The sequence below is a fragment of the Condylura cristata genome, unplaced genomic scaffold (assembly GCF_000260355.1).
Source record: "Condylura cristata isolate star-nosed mole 26May11 unplaced genomic scaffold, ConCri1.0 scaffold00007, whole genome shotgun sequence".
NCBI lineage: Eukaryota > Metazoa > Chordata > Mammalia > Eulipotyphla > Talpidae > Condylura > Condylura cristata.
In genome coordinates, this window is record NW_004567108.1 from 20931704 (window position 1) to 20947119 (window position 15416).

Below are 15416 nucleotides of genomic sequence, written 5' to 3' on the forward strand. Positions count from 1 at the left end.
TGAAATAAGAAAGAGAAGGAAAGGTAAGAGGTGTGGGATACCTTTTATATATGAATTGCAATTGTATATATGAAGGTCAAATTCAGAGGAAGAGAGAAGACTCATGGCTGTCAAGGGCTGGGGGCAGGGAATACATTTCCAATTAGACAAAGAAGTTCTGAGGCTTTAATATATAACCTAATGATTATAGTTAATAATACCATATTACATTTTTGCAAGCTGTTAAGTGAGTAGATCTTAAATGTTCTCTCCACAAAAAAGGAATGGTAATTATGTGATGTGACAGAGGTGTTAGCTAACAGGATGGAAATCTTTTTGCAATATATAAAAGCATTAAATCAAGATGTTGCACAACTTAACCATACACAATGCTTTATGTAAATAATCTCAATAAAGTTGGAAAGAGAAACAAAAGAAAACAGTTCTGGAGAGGGTGGTGGTGATGATTGCAACAGAATGAATGTGTTTAATGCATGAAACTACATACTTAACAATGGCTAAAATAGTAACTTTGATGTATGTTTATTTCACCACAATATAACAAGAAATTGTGGAAGTTATTTCCTGTGGACATCCAGTATGTAAAATAAGCTAATAGTTGTCATTGTCATTTATGATTAAAGGAGGATCTTCCTCCCCCAGGGTTTCTGAAAAACAAATACTCTCTATTCATAGCTAACTGTTATAAGGAAGCATATATAGCTTTTACTCTTTGGAATGGTTTTGGAAAATGAAGAACTGTTTATTAACAGGAATGTTAATTTATCCAAAAGCCACTTTTGAGTGGTCCCTGGAAGAGAAATCTTTAATTTAAAAAATATCTCCCTAGAGGCAAAAAAAAAAAAAAAAAAATAAAGAGCACTATTTCTTACCTTAATCTGTTTTTATGTTACTCCTAGTAATCTTTTCCCCCCAACTCTGTGGTATGTAATTTTGTCTCTCTTATGCTCAACACAAATATAAAAATCCTTATTTTTATAGACCCAGGTGTCAAAGACAATTGCATTAGCTAAAAAAAGCAAACTGGGTTTCTTCTTTCAAAAGGGGACATTTTAGCTTTTATTGAACAGATTATCTTTTCAGTGGCACCTAGCTTTCCTAGACCTTTTTACAACATCCAGCACTCATTTCTCCAGCTTGGTAGGGAAAATTGCTTCTCCTGTTGCTGGGGCTGCAGCCACTGTAAATGTCTGTGGTCTTAGCATGAGAGGGGAAGTCTGCATAAATCATGTTGGGATTTGCTCAGATTTTTCTGAGCGCCTCTGGTCCAGGCAATGTGAAAAGGTTTAAGTCGTGCAAATATCATGAATAAATGAGCTGTATTCATCTCTAATTCATGTGTTTACAAAGATGTCCGGGGCACCTGGAAAAAGCAGTCAAACCTCACTCAACACTTGACACTAAATTTAACTTCCACTTAAGGAAATAAGTCCTTAAAATTTGCTGAATCATCAGATTCTCATACTTCTTTTCATGAGAGCCATAGGCCAGGAGGTTTGTCAGATATACCCTTTTTACTCGGTGAGCTTGTGCTTGGAAAATATCTATAATTTTTTTCTCTACTGGCTTGAATTTTTGGAACCTGGCTCCTTTTTATAAACACATTAAGATACTTAAACTGTTAAGACTTTCCTTCTCTTAGTCACTCTTGCCTTCTAATCCACCTACCGAGGACAGTAATTTTCTCTTGATCAGAAAAGAGCAAGAGATGGTATTCTGATCACTTTCAAGCTAGAAAAGTCAAGCAGGCCACTGTTCAGAAAACACCAGGTATTATTGCTTTAAGGCCTTAGGAAATTTTACTTCATTAGAATACCTACTAAGAAATATTTTTAATTGCAATATGTTTACTCAGTAAATTACTGAGTGTTGTCTCTGCACCCACAATGTAATAATGTTTTTATGAACAAGAACCTGGGAAATTTGGACATGATTTTTGCCGTCAGTGAGCATACACTGTGACTATAATAATAAACACCTGATAGAAATAATGTGCATGTGGAAAAGAAAAGTCTAACTATGAAGCAGGAAGAAAGCTTATTGTTGAATTAGAGGGCTGAAGTTAGAAGCAAAAGCTTCCAAACAGCATTATTGCTAAAGAGTGAGTAGTAATTAGTTTAAATATGACAGGCAAATGTTTTGAATATTCATATTTTCTCTACCTCCAGCTACATCTAGCACAGACCTGCCAACTATGTAACTACATTACACTTTGTGTTTCTGAGAGACATTGAAGAGAATAATCGTTTTTATTATAGAGAAAACACATGTATTCTGCCCCAGAGTGACTGTGGTAGATTCCCTGCTTGCTTTGGCAGGTCAAATAACATCTTTGCAGAATTTGGTAGGGGTAAGGAAAAATATTGCCTCTTTTTCCCCTCTTAGGACTAGATCATAGCTCATTCAGGAAATGTGAAAAAGTGGTATAGTTGTTTGTGGACAGTGGAAGCACTATGCAGACTTTAGTGTAAATGTCTGTTAGCAATACAGAGTGAAGGAAATTGGTGAGAGAGCATTTTCTAATTAGCTTGAGGGAGGTATTATGTGTACTTACTTATGATAAAGTTCAACTAAATGTTTAGCATTTCTTTAGGGATAAAGTGCAGTTAAATGAATTCTACAGAGACATAAATGATAATTAATGGGAAGAGAAAAATCCAGATATTCTGAAGGGTGATACATTTTAACCTAGTATGGATTTATGAAACATACAATAACTTATGGTAAAATGTTATGGGTTATGTGACTCATTTAAGTTGTCATTGTATATATCATCTCAAAATATTAGATTAAACCAAAAATCACAAATGAGTAATAATAACAAAATAATAAATTATTATATAAACAGTTAAATTATTTATTAGACCTGTGCTAAATTTTTTAAGATTTATTTTGGATTTTAAGAAATAGTTATCCTAAAACCCATGAATACAATTAAAAGACTGTAGAGAAAAAGAGGGCTCATTGAATTAGTCAGTAAGAGAGCATATTCAATACCCAGTGCAGTCCTGTTGCTATAGACAGAATGCCTGTTCCCTGCTCAAATTAATATGTTTAAATATTAAGATTAATACTTATATGTCGAAAGCATAACCCTTAGTATGATGGTATTCGGAGGTGAGGTTTTGAAGAGGTGATTAGGTCATGAGAGCAGAGCCCTCATCAGTAGAATTAATATTATTGTCCTGCAGTATGAGGTTATGACGAGTATGAACCAGGACGTGGGTCCTTACCAGACACTGATCTGCTGATGTCTTGATCTTGGACATTCCAGCCTCCAGAATTAATTGAACCAATTATGTTGTTTTGTAAGCTACCTAGTCCATGGTTCTTTGTTTAGTAGGACAAAGATAGATCCTTTTCTGTCTAATTGTATTTCACATATCTTGAAATATTTAAACAAGACAGTTGATATAAATGCTTTTGTATCAACTAAGCATAAGGACACTGAAACTGAGAGAGAAAAAAACAAATTTCTGAGCAGCACATCACAGTAGCTACATAAATAAAAATAGGTAATACCATTTTCTTAGGAATATGGAAACATCCAAACTACTCCCTACACAATTTGCACACAAATTATTTCATCATGTACAATATTCTTGGGAGAAGATGATAACATTACCACTCAGGAGGGACAGGGGAAAATTCTCCACTCTTCTGGGTTCTTCTTGGGCTGTACAAATAATCAAAACAGTGTCAGATGGGTTAGCACGGGAAAATTAATTTAATAACATGCCTGGGGAAGCTACCATGATTATATAAGAGCCAAATTCAGATAAGAACAAAAGTCATATAAATTTGGAGCTGAGGGACCTGAGATGACTAGGAGAGAAAAAGGGGAGACTTCACATTACAAGATGGGATGACTTCATGTCTAACTCTGAGAGTAAAGAGATGAGTTCTTTCACAGAAAGGTCATGTTTACTGATAAACTTACAATTGGATAATACCCCCAAATAATGTCCTTCTGGGTAAAATAAAAGTGATTCCTTCTTCTATCTCTTCTATTAGAGAAAGGACAAAGGAATCAGAAAAAGACAAAACTTTTTCTCAACCATGAGGCTCTTCACTGTTTTCAACTTAAAAATAATCTGCATTCTTCAAGTATGATAATGTGTTTCCCAAGGCCCACAAAGCATCAGTGGACAGGAGTTCCACATACCATACTCATAGTTATTGGAAGAAGTCTAGTGTAAGCATATTGGAAAAAAATTATCTAACCTTTGTGGGACGATAGAAACATTATGGGCTCTAGATCAGCTCACTAATAAAACAATTCTCTTAAAACCCATTTGCTGAAGGCTAATTTGCCACAAGCCAGTTCACTAAGTGATATCTATTTAATAACTAGCTTGAATATGGTAAAAGAATAATATATTCATAATCATTGAAAAATATTCCATCAAATGGATTTGGTAGATTAGTGAGTTTAATGAATTTGTCATTTGGCAAATTTATACTTTGGTAAATTGATTTACTTTCAAAAGGAGATTCATTCATTCAATGTTGGAAAGTATACACTTAATGACATACACTATATGCCAGGGACTGGATGTTTAATACTAAATGAGACAGTTTGAGAGGATCATAGTGTAGTGGAAGAGCGTTAAAAGAGAACAAGTGTGTAATAGTAATAGTAATGTTATGAGAACCCTGAGGAGAATCATAGCGGGAAGCATCTTACTGTATCTGACTATGGAGCAGAGGAAACTTCTAAGAGAAGGAGATATTTGAGCAGGGATTGGGAGGTAAAAACAATTTGCTCAAAAGAGTGAGCATGTGGTCAGAACAGGGATCAGAAGGTGCTAAAGGAATACTATTCAAACTGAAATTGGTGACTGGTTTCATGCAACGAATGTCAAAAAAAATCAAAATTGGCATTTAAAAAATAGAAAGGAATGGATTGAAAAACATCAGAAGGTAAGGATTATTTTGTACAGTTCTGTTTTATCTGGTATTATTATGAGATAAGATCAATATAAAACTCCCTTTTGAGACATGTCTACCTTATTCCTTTAAGCAACAGTAACAGAAATCTCTTAGTTCAACTGCTTAAAAAAATTGAACATCCCTCAACAATGGATTAGGAACCACCTAACTTCACCATGTTTTAATCTTCAACAGTTACTTTGTTTTCATGGTTTGGACAAGATGCTAATTAAGGTATGAGATTTGCTTTCTGTAATCTGTAAATGTATCTGTGATAATGATGTTTGTCCTGCCTACTTCTCAGAGATCTTCTGAAGCACTCTGCAAAATGATGAAATAATTATTATTATGATCTAGACTGTTCAGTTTATATGTACATACATAGTTATAATAGGTAACATATAGTGCCTTCAACCTGCTAGGACCTTCAATCTGCTAGTTCTAAAAATGTTAACTATATTAGAGCATTTAATAGTACGCGCGTATATTACTATCATATATCCTTTACTGCTGAAGAAACACACTTGAGGCATAGGTACTCAAATCTCAGCATGTGTCTCAGAGTCTATGCTATAACCACAGTGATTGCATTATAAGAGGATCTTCAGGAATTTTGTGTTATGTAACTCTTTTCTGCTTGCCTTTGCCTATATTATACATCATTTAAATACAGTGAAAGGCCACAAACTATTGGAAATCTTGACATTTCTAGTAATTGTCCCATATTAATCTGTGAGGGTCCCTTCTCTGTTGAATATATGTCTCCCTCTCTCCCTCTCAGATCCTCTTTGTTGTTTCTGTTATTCTTCCTCCCATTGTTATTTTTTCTTTTAGTAATTACTAAGGGTTCCAAGACTTAGTTTAGGTGAATACTATGATCTGCTTCTTTCACAAAACACTTTCAGTACCAAGTGTTTTTTTTTAACCCCACACCAATCAGTTCTCCAATTCTCTGGGCTCTAAGTATCTACAATTCAATTCAATGCTGATATTAACTACTCAAGAATTAAGCCAACTCCACAGATTATGGGTTCAAGTTTCAATCCACAAAACTATTATTTTACATCTTATGTGCTTTTTGGTATAGTTTCATTAGTTAGTTCTTGGGTTCGGGAATGCTTAAAATGTTTTCTAAATAAAGTTTTGGCAAAATGGCAACAGATTGAACTAGAGCATATACCAGGAACAATAGTTCACTGGAATGGCATAGGAAAAATCTTAACTGAACTGAGGTTGTAGTGATTCCAGGGAAACATAACTCATGAGAGGGAGGGGAAAAAGGTCAAGAGAATATAAGAAATGACAGTGGGGGAAACTTTTTCCTATATAATATTAATGGTAATTATTTTACACCTTTTGGCTTTAGGAAAAATTCTCAGGAACAATATTTTTAGAGAGCAGGGGAAATGTTTATATTTCTAATATCACAAGATCACACTCGTCTATTAGAATTAGGTCTGCAATAACTGAAAGGTCATGGAAGGTGCCAGGGAGTGTCCTATGAGTGAAGCACTGGGACATTCCTACATGGATGTGGTGACATCCAGATTGATTGTTCTTTTGTTCCTTGTTTTGGTTCTGATAGCCAAAATAGTTATCTATGGTGAGCATAAAGCCTGGATTTCAAACAGTTGTTCCCATAGTTAGAAATAATTTCTATCTTTATGTTCCAATTTTGGTTAAAATCTTTTGTTCCTATACAAATAAGGGACTTTCAGAGGCGAGACACATGACTGAATTATACTAGTGAGAAATTCAGTTTTATGGGTTTATAAATTATATAGTTTTATCTGTAGTTATCTGTAGTTTTCTATTTATTAATAAGAAGTACAGATTTCCAAAAGGAATATAAAAGTTGGAGAAGAAAAGACCGGCTGGTTTGTCCAGCCTCCTTTCTGATTGTGTCCAGGGTTCTCAGGGCCAGTTCTAGTCTGTAGGTAGTTTCTTAGGCTTCCTTTTGAGGAGGGTCCAAAGTCTAATAGCTTATCACATCTAGATTTATTTCTTGATGTTCAGCATACACATCACTTAGAAGACACCCACAGCTCTAGTACTGCTAACCTGGGACTGCAATATTTCTTTCATTTTATAGATATTAAATCAGATGAAGTACCTGACAATTATATAAAATATCCTGGATGGATCCCAGACTTCAAAAGGCAAGCAGATTAGTCATACACTAAAGAAAGGCACAGGATCCAATTGTTCTCTTACTAAATAAACAGGCCATCCCTGAACAATATCTTGCTCCAGAAGAAATGCCCAAAGGGAATTGGGTAAGATATTCTCCAGATTCTAGATGTTTTTCCTTTCTCTTTTCCACTCTTCTTTACCAGCTCTGCTACATGAACCTGCAGTGTCCTTACAATAAATGTTTACCTACATATAAATGTTCTTTGAGCATGGGCTGGTTTACTTAGGCACAATGAACCTTTGCTCTCAGCTTTCTTTTTTCTTAGAAGAATTGGGGTGTAGAGACCAGAGGTGCAGGAGGTGAGAGAATTTACCAGAGACAGGAAGGGAGCAGAAAAGGCAGATTTACTGAAATACACTGCTAAGGGGAGCAGCAAGTGAGACAGGAGAGGTCTGCTGTGCCATTTGTGGGCCAGCCCCCTGTGCTGCATCTGGACCTGCACTCAAGGGCTGTATAAAGACTCTACCTCACAATGCACAGGGCCCTTCCTACCACCCAGGTGCCTCTGGTGTGCGGTTGGGCCCAAGCTTGAGCTTGCAATAAAGTTTCTTCTTTTCTTTACAGCGGTGTGGCTGGCTTTTTTTTTGGGTAGTGTGTCCCATTCTGGCATAACAGTGGTTTTAAAAGATCACACCAGTAGTAGTACAGGAATGGAATGAAAAAAAAGACTATCAAAAAAGAGGTGATAAAGGTTGTATTCCGATATTCTTTTTTTTTAGACTTATTTATTTATTCATACAGAACTGGGGTATAGGCCAGAGATGCGGAGGGTGAGAGGATTCACCAGAGACAGAGTAGGGAGCAGAACAGGCAGATCGATGAAGTACACTGCTGAGGGGAGCAGCAGGCGGGTCAGGAGAGGTCTGCTGTGCCATGTGGGTCACCTTCCTGGCTGGGGTTTGAACTCATGCTGAAGTGGCTTTAGCTTCTTAGTGCTGTGCTTTAACCCGCTGCACCAACAGGCAGGGCCCAGTATTCCGATATTCTAAGAAAGAAAATAGAGAGGGCGGAACAAATTAATCAAGTATTTAGAATATGGATTGCTCTGGACCTGTTAACTATTGATTATGAAAGTGAATGGGAAAGGAGAAATCAAAGGAAAATAACTCTATGATTTAAAATTCTTTCCTATTATTTGAAAAAGTTAATTAATCATACAAGTTAGAGATTGTTTAATCATACAAGGTGAAAACAAACCACTTCAATTTCATATTGTATGTAGGAATCTGCTGCCTGAAGGTGTCTTTCTTCTCAGATAAAAAAGATTTAACAATGGTACCCAGCCTTTGCGTCTCTGCTAGGCTTTTTATTTTGGAAAGTAAGATATGAAAACTTACATTGCCTTCCTATATATCAGCATATCTTTCTTTCAGTACAATTTAGAACCAAAAGTCATCCTATCAAAAATAATTATATTCTAATGTCAATGACTCATTGTTTCTAGCTTATAGACTCAATTCAACCTAGTGTTTAATTGAGTGGTTTTCTCATAGAGTAAAATCTGCTGGTTTGTTTCCCAGAGTTAAGTTCTTACTTTGATTATCTGATAAACTCTTTGTCTACCTATTTTTGAAATTTTATTTTTCAGTTATCAGAGCACAAGTAATTTGTCAATAAATTTATGATGACTGAAATCATACCAAGCATTCTTTCTGATCATACTGTTGTAAAACTAGAAGTATACTATTAAAAAAAGTGGAAAAATCTCCAACACATAGAGGTTAAACAACATAGAGCTGAAGGGTTACTGGGTTAAAAAGCTAATTAAATCACAAATTAAAAGATACCTGGACTAATGAAAATGAGGGCAAGCTATCAGAATTTATGGGGTGTACAAAGCAGTTTAAAGTGGAAAGTTAATTCCAATATAAGCCTACATTTAAAAACAAGATAAATCCCAAGCAGACAATTCAGCATTACCACTATAACATCTGGAAACAAACAAACCCAAAATTTAGTAGAAAGAAGTAAATAGCAAAAACTACTGTGGGAATAAACTGAATAGAAATAACAAAGTCTATAAAAAGTTCAGTGAAATAAAGAGTTGGTTTTCAAGATAAATAAAATCAATAAACTTCTTCTGGGACAAAGGATAAACATTTAATAAACAGAAATGCAAGAGAGAAATTTACTACATATATCATAAAAACACAAAGGATCAATATGAAATACAAAGACAATAGAGGTACTACGGTTCTTGACATCAATGATAGGAATATCTTTGGGGATTCAACCTCTGTGACAGGGAAATGAAAGTAAAAGTAAGCAATTGGTACTACCTCAAATTAAGAAAGTAAAAACCTTACATAATAAATGATAGGATTCACAGATTAAGAAAAACAAGAAATGAGGTTTTTATGTAGCTGAAAAATACTCACAAAATTCATTACTGATTACAAAGAAAAAAGAAATTATCCCTTCATTACTGTAACATTACTGCCAAATATGCATAATATGAACCTATTCATAGGAAGAAAGCTTTTAAAATTTTTCAACCTTGGGGATATTAAAAAACAGACAAACTGGCTTATAATTAAAAAAAAAAGTCTAGATCATGAGAGTCAAGTAAGTCTGAAGAACAATTACAGAGAGGAGATTAAACACACACCAGAAATAAATGTAATGTGTATTTCTTTTAACATAAAGTATATTTTTGAGACAATTAGCAACACATGAATAGAATATGAGGATGAGATGTCAGGAATAGGTCAGTGTTAATTTCCTGAGTTTCTTGGTTGTGTTGCAATTACCTAGCAGAAGAATATTCTTAACTGAAGCAACTACTCACTGACTGATGTATTTGAGGATGGAAAGAAATCAGATCAGCAATTTACTCATCAGTGGTTTTGGGAAAAAGTACTTTGTGATTATTACCAATGTTTTTGTAAGTTTGAAAGTATTTTGACTATTTTTTAAAAAAGATTTATTTATTTATGCATATAGAACTGGGGTACAGGCCAGAGATGCGGAGGGCGAGAGGATTCACCAGAGACAGAGTGGGGAGCAGAACAGGCAGATAGACGAAGGACACTGCTGAGGGGAGCAGCGGGAGGGTCAGGAGAGGTCTGCCACGCCATGTGGATCTCCTCCAGGGCAGGCGGGGATGGAACTCATGCAGAAGTGGCTTAAACTTCTTAGTGCTGTGCTTTAACCCGCTGCACCACCAGGGAGGGCCTTAACTATCTTTAAAAGAAATAACCAATCACAGCACTGTTCATAGCTCATTATTGGGTATACTAAATTATTTTAGGAGAAAAGACATCAACATTTTGAAGTACATTTTCTTCTCTTTTCCCCTTGGGTATTGACCAATTTTTCAAATGTTATGTTATAATGTAAAATAACATCCTTAAGAAAAATTTTCCTAAATGTTAGTAGTAGTTAATATTGTTCAAATTAAATTATTACTACCTAGCTAAAATACTCACAAAGACTTCAGAAGTGCATGTGGACATTTCAATTTCAGTTTCTTTTCTATTAAATTACTTTTCTCTCTTTCTCAGGCCTTGTGCTTCATGTGATTTTAAGAAGTTCTTCCTGTCAAGCATCTACTAATCCTTTAAGGCATTTTTCATATCTGAGAATTCTTGAACTGCAGCTAATTCTTGCCCGTCACATTTTTGGTGCTGAATCTGAGCAAGAACTTGTTAATATCTATGCACCTTGCATTGCTTTTGTTTCCCTAACATTTTAGCTCAAAGTACTGATTAATTTTGAAATAAACATTATCTGAAAACCTTCTATGAATAAAAGTTGCAAAGAAAGAGAATATTTCAAACTGTAGATAAATGACTTGAATTAGCAAAGTTCCCTAGTTAGATAATAACTAGATGCCATCTTGGTAATTTGTTTTTTTTTTTTTTAAATACTTTCTGTACAGAATTATCTGAATATAAAATGGCTTTCTTTACATCAAATGATGGAAAGTGCTGTTTTTTATTACATGTAGATATACTTAGTTTACTTTCATATGCGTTTATTGTTTTCATGTTCTTGGTCAATGTAATATAAAATTGTTAAAAAGCAAATTAATTTTTAAAAGTCCAATAGTGGGCCCTCCCTGGTAGCGCAGCGGGTTAGAGCACAGCACTAAGAAGCTAAAGTCACTTCCGCGTGAGTTCGATTCCCACCTGCCCGGGAGGCACCTGGTTGGCAGACCTCTCCTGGCCCGCCCGCGGCTCCCCTCAGCAGTGTACTTCGTGGATCTGCCTGCTCTGTTCCCCACTCTGTCTCTGGTGAAGCCTCTCGCTGCCCCTGAGCCTCTGGCCTGTACCCCAGTTCTGTATGCACAAATAAACAAATCTTAAAAAAAAAAAAAGTCCCAAACTATTTGTGGGCATATTAGAGGACACCTTCAGGCTCGAATTGTGTTGATGTGCATTAGAACAAGCCCTACTGATTTCAGAATATTTTAGCTATATGTATTTATGAAACACTCTAACTTACTGGAAAATCTTTACATTCTTAGCTTCATACTGTGAACAGTTGAAACATTTCTTTATTATGACAACATATTTGCTAAATTCTAAGTGTATACAAGAGAATAGAACCAAACAGTATGTATTCTAATGCTTGTTAGGAATATTTTACCCATTTTATGTGCAAAATAAATGCATGTACATTTTACCTGTTTAAGAGAGAATAAAATATAAGTTATTAAGTGAAATAGGTACGTATTTGAATTTTTTTTACTCTCAGGGGTAAAGATCAATAATAACCAAATTATTAAATTGGCTAGAGATTGTAAAATACTTATTGAACCTTAACTGTGTGTGTCTTTCTTGTCCTATGCTATAAGTCTGAGATAGTAAATGCTTTGGAGAACAGTGCCTTTTTATTTATTCTTCTTAGTAGTTATAATTCTGAAGAAGATAAGAACATACTAATCTAGAAAAGAATGGTTGCTTTATTTTAATAGGATGGGAATTTAAATTAGGATGTATTTATATCCATCTATCTTTCATATTTTAACTTATAAAGTAGTCTCTTTTTCTCTAATTTCTCTATCCAAAGAGAGATTCTTTTCCATTGCTGGTTTGGAAATAGCTGCCCTGGTTGCTTCAGTACATAATTCTTGGCTATTGGGTGGTTTATAAATACAGCTTACAAACTGACTACTTCAAGTTACTTATTACCCAGGGAAAAAAGCTTACCTGATGATTTTCTAATTGCTTTTTAAAAATTTATTTATTTATGCATACAAGAATTAAGGTACAGGCCAGAGGTGTGGGAGTGAGAAGATTCACCAAAGACAGTGTGGGGAGCAGAACAGGAGGATTGATTTAAATACACTGCTGCAGGGAGAAGCGGGCAGGTCAGGAGAGGTCTGCTGTGCCATGCGGATCACTTCTCTGGCTGCAGATCAAACTCATGCTGCAGTGGCTGAGGATAGCTTCACAATGCTGTGCTTTAACTGCTGGTGCCACCAGAGAGGGTCCTGATTTTGTAATTCTATGTCTGTCCATTCAGTGAGATATCTTTAATATCGGTAATAGCCATAAAATATCTATATCTTTAATAACTTTTGTTCTGTGTTCATTAATCTGTTTCAATGACACATAATATGAAGTTAAGCTCCTTCTCCAGGCCTTATCTGTCATACAGATTTCCCCTAACAGTAAGAAGTAAGTGAGTCAAAGCACTCTCTGACAAAGGTTGCTTGCTGTTCTTGAACATAGGACATGGCACTGTCATGCTGGTGAGCTGTTAAAAACAAAGTCATATGTATGAGTAAGTCACATACATATGAAGAACTTTAAATACAGCATGTGTTTTGTGGTAGAAAGCAATTTATGAGTAACATTTTGGCAATTTCAGCAAGCTGAGCAGTATTTTCATCTAAGCAAGATTTTATAAATTGGTGTATTTGTTCGATTGTGGTTTTATAAACCATTAAAAGATCTATTCATTCCTTTATTCACCGGGGAGTTTTCTATTCTGTGGGTGAATTTGGTAAGGAAATACTGCAGCAATTACTAGTAACAATAAGTTTTGTCCAGAGGGGACAGTAGCTGGCATGTTCTATGCAGCTGTATAAAGAGATCTGAATCCACAGTTTGGCAAGGTCAGAGTTAAATCTCATTTATTCTTAAAATATCAACATTGCCACAGTGAAATCTAATACATACAGATTGCTTATGTCAGGAGAACTTTGTTCTTTTTGTGCAGTGTCATTGAAAATGTTTCAGATTGCATTTTTTTCCCCTTACAAATATACGGCATCCTTTATTAGATTCTCTTATATGAGGTTAGCTCCCTTAAAGGATTCTGCTGTTAACTTTGCCCTCCCTTTGAACTGCATCTGAAATAAAATCCTTTGAAGTATATTGATAATTCTTAGTTTGTTGGATTCTGAAGAAAATACAGAAAATATCTGTGTTTGGAGAGAAAATGACTTTTTAAAATTTTATGGTCAGTGTAGGGAGAGCCGGATAGTTAAGAATTATCATTCTATTTTCAGACTTGTGCTTTCTGTTTCATTACTACAAATAGTATTATGATTTAGTTACTATCAAGGTTAATCTTATTTCACTTTTATATAATAATTTAGCCTGACATGTTATTCCACTAATTGTTTTTAAATACCGCCGAATTCATGAATGATATATTTAAGTGAAATATAGCCTTTTAAGGCTAGAACACCAGAATTATTAAGATTTACTTATTCTGGGGCACTCCCTGGTGGCGCAGCTAAAGCCACTTCAGCATGCATTCGATCCCAGCCCCGGAGATGACCCACATGGCGCAGCAGACCTCTCCTGACCCACCCACTGATCCCCTCAGCAGTGTACTTCAGAGATCTGCCTGCTCTGCTCCCTTCTTTGTCTCTGGTGAATCCTCTCACAGCCCTGGCACCTCAGGCCTGTACCTCAGCTCTGTGCGCATAAATAAATAAATTTTTTAAAAAAGATTTACTTATGCTGATAGAAAATAAACAATGAGAAATATGCGTATGAGTGAAAGGAAAGTTATTGGTAAGTTTAAGTAGCATTTTTTATATTAAGTGTCATGATTAATGACATGACATGACATGATACTTCAAGTTTTACCATTATTTTAACTTAGTTTTACCCTTAGTAAAAGTACAGAACAGGAGCCAAATGAGAGCTACTTCTTAAAGGACTAATCAGTTGTGTCAAAGTTTTCTTTGAATTCATGCCTTTAATATTTTCCTTAAATGTTAAATGATTGTACTAAACATGTATAGCTATAAGTGAACATATAAACCTATATGATGGTTTTCAAAATTCATTGGGGTATGGGTAATGTTTTGAAAAATTGCAGAAGTCAACCCAAAAGTGCAGTCAGATTGAGAAGTTAAATAGAATTCAGAAAGTAAGCACCCCAGGTGATTCTGAGGCCGGGACCCAGGGTCCACTCTGAGAAATCCCTATTGTAAATATTATTTTTAGAAGCAAGCAAAGCGATCCCAAATCTTTTGATGATAAAATGAAAGGTTCCTTGTAGTTGGACCCCAAGCTGAAAAAGCTGTTTATAGAGAACTCTGGTTCTAGTTGTGACTTTGATTCAGATAACCTCCCTCCCAAGAAGATGATTCTAAGACAGCAATTCCTGCTCCTCAGGGCACTAACTGAGGAGCCTGATTCAGAGGACTTTTGTTCTAAGGAGATTGTGAGATCCTCACCTTTCTAATATAAAGAAACTGCTTTTCCAAATGTCATAAAAACTATATGTATGATGATATTAAAATAGCTTCTCACAGCTGTTCTGCCAGTAAATTTATCAAGGCAGGAATGTGTGCTTTCTCTATTTCTGTTCATTGCCCGGTTTCGCTGATCCTTGTCTGATTGATCACTTCAATCTCATGTTGTATCTTGCATCCAGTAAGTATAAGGCTTTTATGTGTCTTAGTGTCACAGAAAGCAATAGGGCAGGCAGGGCCAGAGAAAGTGGGAAGGAATGCTCTAGAAAAGTGCTAGTCAACCCTGCTGGGGAGAAGTTGGGATAGAACTGGATGAAACCCACCTGGGCACTCATGCTCTCTAGCTACCCACTTTTAACTGAGAGTAAACCAGTGAAAGTGCAGAGGAGGACCCCAAATTGTCAGTGCTTTTCTTTTTGAAAGGAAGTTCTTTTAAGAAGTTTTAGTTCAGTTCTTTAATATCAGAAAGTGACTGGGAAAAGTGAAGACTGAGATTCAAAGGCTCCTACAAAAGAAGTTTTATAAAATTCTTTTAATTATATCTGACCACCTTCAATAAAAAAAGAGAATCTACAGTTCAGTTCTTTTTTGATTCAATCTTCTACTTGTCTTTTGCTTGATTTTTTT